Source organism: Phytophthora infestans, genomic scaffold, assembly GCF_000142945.1.
Source record: "Phytophthora infestans T30-4 supercont1.6 genomic scaffold, whole genome shotgun sequence".
Lineage (NCBI taxonomy): Eukaryota > Oomycota > Peronosporomycetes > Peronosporales > Peronosporaceae > Phytophthora > Phytophthora infestans.
Window position 1 is genome coordinate 4,687,590 of NW_003303753.1, and position 9,193 is coordinate 4,696,782.

Genomic DNA, 9,193 nt, shown 5'->3' on the forward strand with positions numbered 1-9,193 from the left:
ATACACAAATTCCATTGCAAAGTTACACGCCCCAAGCACGTTACTGGAGTGAAAACCTTTTCTGTTTCTGAACCGCGGCCAATTGAAGCGGGAGGAACCACTGGGATGTGAGTTCCATCTACAGCTCCCAAGCAGTTTTTGAAGTAGGGGAAGAACTTTGCAGATTGCTGAATCTCGACGGGGGTTGTACTGTTGGTGAGACAAACGAATTTATCCCATCGAGCCTTAATTGCTGCTAAACATTGCCGAACAATCCTGCCTATTGTCGCCGGCCCATGTTGAAATCGATCTTGTGCTGCTCGATTACTTTTTCCGGTAAGTATGAACAGGAAAATTAGTAAGCGCTCTCCGCTGTGAATTCTGGACGTTGATGGTAGCAATCGGGTAGTTTCTAATTCACGAAGTAGCAAATGAAACGTTTGTACACTCATACGAGCGACATTCGAGAAGCGTATCGGACTTCGACTGTTTAACAGCTCCTCGTAGTACATAGCTCCGCTTAGTATCGATGTACAGCAACCCTCTTTTGCAAAATGAGCTCGAATATACGACCAGTACGACGTTAGTCCTGTCATAACGAGCACAATCTGATCTTCTTCTCCGTCATCCGATATGTTGCCTTCCTCATTGGATGCGTCCATAGCACAATTAGGGAATGGTTCGATGAGCATTCTGGATGAAATTGTCGGCATCATAAGCCAATAATAGAATATAAAAACAGGTATTGCACCCACAGTAATATCTTTGCGCTAAAACTAAAAATATCCAAACTCTCAACCAAGGTTTCTTTTTGGAGAGTCTGTTTTTTTGGGAGGGCCTACGAATCATTGCTGGACCCGTTTCAGTTGTCGAAAGCCAACACAGCTCCGGCATCATCAGCTTTGTGAGCTATGACATTTGGCTGGACTGAAGACCTTACAGCTCGCTTCATCAACGCTGTCTTAGATGAAGTCGTGCGGCTTGGTGATTCATACAATGGAAACTTCAAGAAAGCGAATTGGAATCGCATTGTCAGAGCATTCAACGACGGGCTATTGACCGGCCAGACACGAGATCGAAAGCAACTGCAGAGCAAGATTGCAGAGCTGAAAAAGAAATACAGGACATACGCTGCAATGAAGGCAAACAGTGGGTTTGGGTGGGACCCCACCACAGGGATGCCTACGGCTCCAGATTCTGTGTGGGACGACTTAATCGCTGTGTACCCTCAAGCAAAAGAATTCAAAAGCAGACCTCTCTTTATGTACCACGAACTGGACATAATTATGTCTCGCACCGCTGCAACCGGTGCATTCGCTGTTTACGATGAGCATATTATAAGCCTTGCACGACCGGCACCGTCGTCTCTGAGTGGACTAAGCAACGACTCCGGCGATGAAGGTTCGACTGACGATAGAAGTGCAGCAGAACGAGAGGCATGCAATGTCGAGCAACAATACAGATCTCAGAACATATCAGGGCTCAATCGCAATATCGATAACGACAGTGGAGGGTCAGAAACAACTGATAGAAGTCGATCCTCTCGCGTCAAAGTACAGGATTACGTGTCAATGTGGACCTTCACCTAACGACTTAAGATCACTGGGGAAAAAATGAGCGATTCGATGAGAGCTATGGCTGACGCGCAGAAGGTGATTGCGGCCTCTATCAGTACTCGACACATCAAAAGCCGACACCTTACCTGCACGGACGAAGCAATTAAAATCTTTAAGGATATGTTTACGGACGAAGTCCCAGTTCACCAGCGCTTCAGGTTCATTAAGCTACTAGCAACTCAACCGAACGCGGCAACCATGTTTTATGGGATGGACGACGAAAGCCGCCGATATATGGTAGAGCAGTACCTGCTGACGGACAATTCAGACTCAGATTGAATCTGAGATCTTTTTGCTCATCTCTTTTTCTAATAAACTTTATTTTCTTTTATAATTTCACGTATCATATTGCAGAGTTTCGTTACACGGCAAATAGATTGAAATCTGGGTGTTCCGCATGCGGTTCCAGCGGATTCTCCGAAACAGCGGAATGTCTCAACCCAGAGGAAAAGCAAATCCGCTGTTCACCTCTAGAGGTTTTGCGGAACAGGGCCTAAAATGGAGCTAAACACGCACAACTTTGCCCTGGGATTGCTGTAATGACTGCTGAGTTTCTGCTGGAGCATCTTGGTTTTCGTGGAGCTATTCTTCCTGGTCATAGCACTTCACTAGCGCGGGTAGTAAAGACAATGAGTGAAATTTACGGTGTCGACATTTCCAAGCAACCTGCAATGGCCTACCGTACCATTACACAAGCAAAAAAAACAGAACCCATTTGACCCGGTAGCTGAGTACGGACGCCTTCCTAGTTATCTACGCGAGTTTGCACTGAATAACCCTGGTTCACGGGTTTGTTTTTAGTTGGACACAAAGGGAATGTTTTATAGAGCCTTTTTATCTATTGGTAGTGCTGTGAATGTGCAAGACGCATTTTTACCTGCTTGGGAGTGCGATGGCACGCACATGAAGGATCCGTCGTACAATGGCATTTGTTTGACAATTATTGGTATAGACGGGAACAAGCAAAATGTGCATATTACAGTGGCCTACGTTCACAAAGAGACCGTCGACAACTTTGCCTGGTTTTTCGGGAACTGTATTGTCGCTGGTATAAAGATGAGCATTCGGCCTGCGTTTTGCGACAGAGGAAAACAGCTAGCAGCTCAAGCCTTGTTGCTTCGCATCAACATGAAAATACACTTGAAGTTCTGCACACTGCATATCAGGTTTAACACCATGGACAAATTCAAATCTCTGAGGTTAAACTTGAAGTCCGTAAACGACGATATTTTTTCGCTTTAAGGCGCTTCAACAACCGAAGGGTATGAGCTCATCAAAAAAAAAATAGCATCCAAGCATCCTGCCGGAATTTCAAAGGTTTTCGCGGGGAAGATCGTGGAGGAGCACGTTTGGAGCTACCTTAGCAGTATTCATCCCACAGATTGGTGTGTTGTCGGTAATATGAAGGCAACAACAAAGGAATTAAAGTGGATAGACGATAACTGGTCTTCTGTCCCAAAGCACGGCGACGCTTTGCCTCTGTTTGGTATCCGCACTACGAGTGCTGTCGAAGGAGAGAACAACGGGCTACTATGGGGACGTGTGCGGACCCAACTTGTGCTAGGTTCAGTCATGACGTACTGTACAAGAGCACTCAAAGTTTTGCAGAAGCGTAAGAAGCTCGTCCAGGAGTGGAATAGTGCAAGTTGTGATATCACTCCTCACGCTCTGAAGGAGTTCGAAAAGGAGAAAGAACTGGTAGCTCATCAGACAGTCGTGCAAAGAGACGAATCTCTCTTCTACGTCTTTGACGCCTTCGGTAGCCGCGGTTTAGGTGGGGACGCACATCTCTACGAAGTAAACATGGATTGTGGAACTTGCACTCGATGCACTGTTGCTGAACAAATGCAAGTCCCTTGCCGTCACATGCAGGCAGTCGCTTTCTGGAGATCAAGGCAGACAAATAGTGGACTTCCGGACTATGATGTCAAGCACTACTTCCATGAAGCTTACACTGTGTCGAAAATGGTAGAGGCCTTTGACTTCACTGTTATCAGTCTTCCTCTGTTTGACGAACTTGAGCAGACAAACGAAGTCAAGCCCCCACCGTTATATCGTCAAGCTGGTCAATCACGCAAGCGCTCGAAAGAAGCCAGAGACTTTGCAACCGGTAAAAGAAGAACTCCAAACCGAGGTGAATGTGCTGGGTCAACGGCTCCAATAGTTAGTCAGTGTGTGTCTAGTGATGTACACAGCGATGATGATAGCAAGGCAATTGCAGAGTTTTTCAACTCGCAAGTGAAGGGCGCGCGGAGAAGCCAACGAGCAACGTACACATGCAGCCGCTGTAAAGAAGCCGGTCATAACGTGAGGAGCTGCACGACACCACTGATGGAGATAGAGGTAGCTGGAGTAAGTACCGTGCCAGGTATTTACGTTGTTGTAGAATGTCTATTCGTTGCCTGTGGAAAAAGCGAAGAATATGAAAGGGAGATCAAAACCTACAAGTAAACAACGGAATATACACATAATATTGAAAATAATTAACGCTAGGTAATGAATGCCATGCCTGAAGGTGCAATAAAGTTCTTCCATCCAAGGCTGTCAGTGTCAACTAGTAGACATTTAATGCAGTATCGTGTGCGAGAGATTAGAGCTGACAACATGGTGATGCAGATTTGACGCGTACCTCTGTATGTGAGCGGGGTTAGAGCACTATCGGCCAAGCTTGAGCGTCAATGTGCTCGCTTCGGCACCAATTATCAACACTTCAGAAACCAACAGCTGCATATCCAATGTCAGCAACAACGAAACGCTCAACACAACGAGTTGTCCGACCCACACATCTGCGTTTTTGCTCCAGCTGAGTAGAATGCTGCTCTGGACGATATTCACCCTGCTTAATGCCTGTTAAATAACGTCATTAGTTTAGTCACATTAAATCCACTCGAGAAGTCAATCTACACCTTGAACCGCCCACGGAAATTTCTTCGTCCATAACTGGTGCAGTGTACAAACTATCACGATGCACATTTTGTGTGCGTGGTGGTGAACTGCGCGCGTGACGTCGAGGGACCCACGCGTCGACAATAGCCCTCTGTTGACGGTGGCTTCCTGTTCCACAAATATTTATGATATTCCCCAAGGTTTTTATTTTTATGAATGAATGTAGCACATATTATTCTGGCCAATCAGATTTATTGTATCTTCTTCTGATAAATTGATCGCTCGTTGTATCATTATCCTGATAAATATCCGGCATCTTCCTCGAGACAATCTTCGAAACCAAATGGGATAAAGCAAAGGAAGGCCTCACCGATGAGTTCATCTGGAGCTGGGTAGTGACACCGGTAGAGGTTTTATAAATAACGCTTTATCGAGCATTGACGAGCTGCTCTAAGACCACCTAGTAGTCTGATGTTAATACACACGTGATGGACTACTTCCACCTGTGCATTATTAAAGTGAAGGCAAACGCTCTGACGGTCCTGCTATTAGAGAAGGACGGGACTAAGAACAAAAAGCAAGGTTTTGCGCAACTGCCTGCCTGGAGAACAGAAGCCACAAGTGAGGAACAACATCGACTTTCGCTTTCTATCGCGAAGACTAGCGTGTCGGTTTGTTCAGAAAAGGTTCTAGAGATTGGCCATGAAGATAAAGCTATATCGAAGAACAAGAGACGCCCTCAAATGCTAGAGTCAGAGCCGCAAATGGCGACAAGACCTCCCAAACGCTCGAGGATTGCAAAGGAGAAGCAAAAGCTTCACGACTCACAGTCACACTCATTACAGTGGACTCCATTTTGGACGAGCTCTGAAACAGCCCGGCCAGGCCCAAAACACGGGTGCTGGACCTGCGGTAGCCAACACATACAAGCCGACCGCCCTGAAACCCCGAAGAAGATGCGACCACAACACGCAAAGAGAAACTTGGGAGGCACCGTAAAGATAAAACGACTTAGCGAGTGTCTGCCTGACCAACCAGGTCAATTCGGGGGACTGCGTGTTGGCAATTTATTGTGCGAATTCTGGAGCGGAGACTTCGCGTATCAGCTCTGGGACCCTAGGAAAAAATGATGAGCGAGGTGTAACCTGCGAGGTGAAGACGTTAGCAAACCCGATCGAGTGCAAACTGCCAGGCGGAAAGAAGATGTGGGCATCCGGGACAACAATGCTGAAGCGGTTCGTGACGACAGCAGCTGACCCTGTCAACATTGACAGTCTTGAAACAAGCACGGTACAAGCTTGTGTACCGTGCTTGTTCATAGAGTGGTGATGACGAGTTCTACTTGGAGACGATGTAGCTGAATCTGCTTGGCATCGATGTCGAGAGACAATTGGAGGTGTTAGCATTGCCAAGTCGCAATAGCGGAGATGATGATGAAGACGCATCCAGGGTATCAGGTGACGACAACGACGCAGAAGCAATTATACTAGCAGCTAAAACGCTGATTCAGCGAGTAATCGACGAAGGTTTCCCTGACGATAAAGTCGAGCGGCGGCGCACAATTGTGTACGCCTATAAAGTGGGGTGAGTTGCTCTTGGTAATGCCCCCCCTCCCCATGCCATGTTGGTCAACATGGGATGGGTTTACCAGAACCCGACCAGCCGTTGGGTTTGTGCTGTTCTACCAGTTTGCAAACGTTGCGGTGATGACTTTTATCAGACGGTGGACTATAAACCCTTAATGTGCAGGCGGAACCACGCATGCTCAGCTTGCACGTTGACTTGGATAATATGAGAGGCAGTTTTCACTTCGGGCTGTTCGGATTCGTAGAAGGCTACTAGCAGCTCCCATTTGCCAAGCGGTGACAAGCGCTTTTGTCATACATGACATAATAAAAAACGATACACGCCAACGAGTGTATCCCAAGGCTTGTGCGAAAGCCACCCTGTATTTCCAGCCGGCCATCAAGCGATGATATGCAGCGCTGACTGGTTTCTCTATGCTACCGTCATCGATACGTACCTGGATAAGTCACAAGAGATGTATGAGCTGACGGTGAAGTTTGGTTTCAAGTTGAGCGTGATGAAGGGCTGCGCGTACAAGCGAGAAGTTAAGCGGTGTGGCAAATTGATAAATGAGAAATGGTCCAATACGACCCAGAGCACATCAAAGATCTGCGCAATTGGCCACATCCAACGAACGCTGGAGAGCTACAGCAGCTCGTGTGCTCTACAAATTGGATGTAAGACAGCGTTGTAGATTATGCTTAATTGGTCCGCTCACCGCAGGACACACTAGACAACGACATGGCGCAATCCCCCAGCGAGTGACAGTGACCGCTTTACCGAGCAGTAATGCGCGAATACGATGCGGTGAGGCAGGCTTCGGCTAAAGCAGCCACTCTTACCTTCCCAAAGCAGACGCTGAAATGGTTTTGTTGACGGAGGCCTCCGACATTGGATGGTCAGTGATTGTGACGCAAATTACCAGCTAAAATAATGATGCAGACGTCCAGGACCAGCAGCATCAGCTGCACATCGGCATTTGGTTGTATATTTACTGGTGCACAGAAGAACTGGAGCGTCATAAAAAAAGAAGCAGATCCCATCATAGCGAAACGTGACAAACTGGGCTACCTGTTACTACGGCGGGGTGGCCTTTGCATGCCAGCGACACCACCGTATCTTGATTTACTGTAAAAGCTAAATTACAAGTCCTTCTCTGTATTGCATCCCCTTGTTTTTGAACCCCCCTTAAAGACATTACCACCTTCTGAAAGCCCTTCTATTAGAGCCTCCGTACTGATTTTGGTTGCGTGAGGCCTGTCGTTCTAGAATTCTGACCTGATAAACATCAATCTTTGCACTCTGGCCTTTACCATGCGTCGCAGATTTACCGTGGGTACGATGGAGTATTGGCATCAGCTCGCAAGTTAAAGATCGGACGTGTATCCGTCAGACATCGAATTCGACGCCTTTAGATTTCGAGTTGTTGGCTAAGTAAAGCGGTATAACATGTCTCAGTACATCTTTGCGGTGCCTAGTTTGTATGCCGTACCATATCTGAAATGTATCACTGTTGGGAATATCACAGTGGACCCCTATCACTGTTGGGAATATCACGGCTGAGAGAATTGCTACGGCAGGCAATTATGTCGTTTCCCACAAGTACGATTCAGTAGTTTGGCTCTCAAATATCTTGAAATATTTTTTTGTAAGTGAGCGAAGGCAAATTTGCACAGTATATGTCATCAATCAACCAATAACAGCAGCCAAAAGTATATGTAAAGCTAATGTAAGCGCTGCGTAATAGCGAGCTAGCTCCTGGGACTAACAAAAGTCGCAGTTTGATGTGTATTACTACTTAGTAGTAGCTCCTTACTATATTTTTATTAATATAGTACTTAAGCATGCAAAAAGCAGAGTCAGGAGCTGGCCTGGGGTAACCCTGCAATGTACAATGTTCGAGACGGCAGTACATCATTCTAGAACCTTTATACTGGCTTCCACTAGCTGCACGGTAGTAGAATACAAAAATGTGTAGGAGGGTGAACTTTTAAGTAAGTACCGAGCACTATGCGCCAGTCGGGCAATCGATGAGGTAGGTGTAACTCCACCAAATAAGTTGGAGCCGCCACCAAAATAAAGGGAGAATGCACACGAATGGTGGACAGCTATCACTCACAAAATAAAAGTGGAGTGTCCACACATATAGGAAGCAGTAACACTTAGCACAAAGCTAATAAACACTCCATGTCAGTGCTTTTGTTCGAATCATTAGCATAGGTGAAATGATTCGAGCACTAAGTTGTAGCGATCATGTTGTAGTTGCAGCAACAACAAGTCGCTGTCAACGACGCCTCACTTTCCCTTGCAGCGTGCCATGGCACTACATTTCGGCTTGAATCCGAGCAGAGACCCCACTCTACGAGGTTGTGGCTGGGACGGTGGAGTCCACGTGCCCCTTAGCCATTAAGCTATCTTTGCAGTGTCATTCTCCAACTTGAGCCCAAGAGCTCCAGCACCACACTCCGTCCAGAGCAGCGGCACCCAAGACCGACCACCAACGCAGCTCCAAGAAAACACAAGTACGTTCATTGGTGTTATAAAATGAGCATTTCTAGCATGTTGATTCTGCGTTCATCTACCATGTTTGCTGGTGCAGTGCAATGAGCTCGACATGAAGAAGTGCGTGATTGGGTCGCGCTCGTAGTCAAAGTACTGGCACTTAGTCGTCGCCATCATCTCCGTCTGGATCCTAATTGCCAACTTCTTCGTTGTCGAGGGTGCCAAGGCCATGGACGTGCACAGTATGCACGCATTGGCCATCCACGCCCACAGCCTGGATCCTGCAGCTCATTGGTCACGGCGTCTTCGATCGTCGCAAACCGGCACTCTTCGACAGCCTGGACCAGGCTTTGATCACCGCTCCGATGTTCATGTAGCTCGAGATTTTGTTCCCACTCGGTTACCGTCCGGAACTCTACACGCGCGTGATGAAGCAGGTCTGGATCAGAGCAAGACCTTCCAGGCTACAAAGACGCTGTTGTTGAGGCAACAAGACAGTGACTTTTGTGGCCTCATCAAAAAAAGAAAAATGTATTGTTTTCGATATTTTTATGCGAATTTTCTCGTTAGGAGGCTACGACGATCTCTGCCATCTCTGTGAGACTCTTGGCCAATACCCTCCGCTCCACTGACGAGACAGCTGA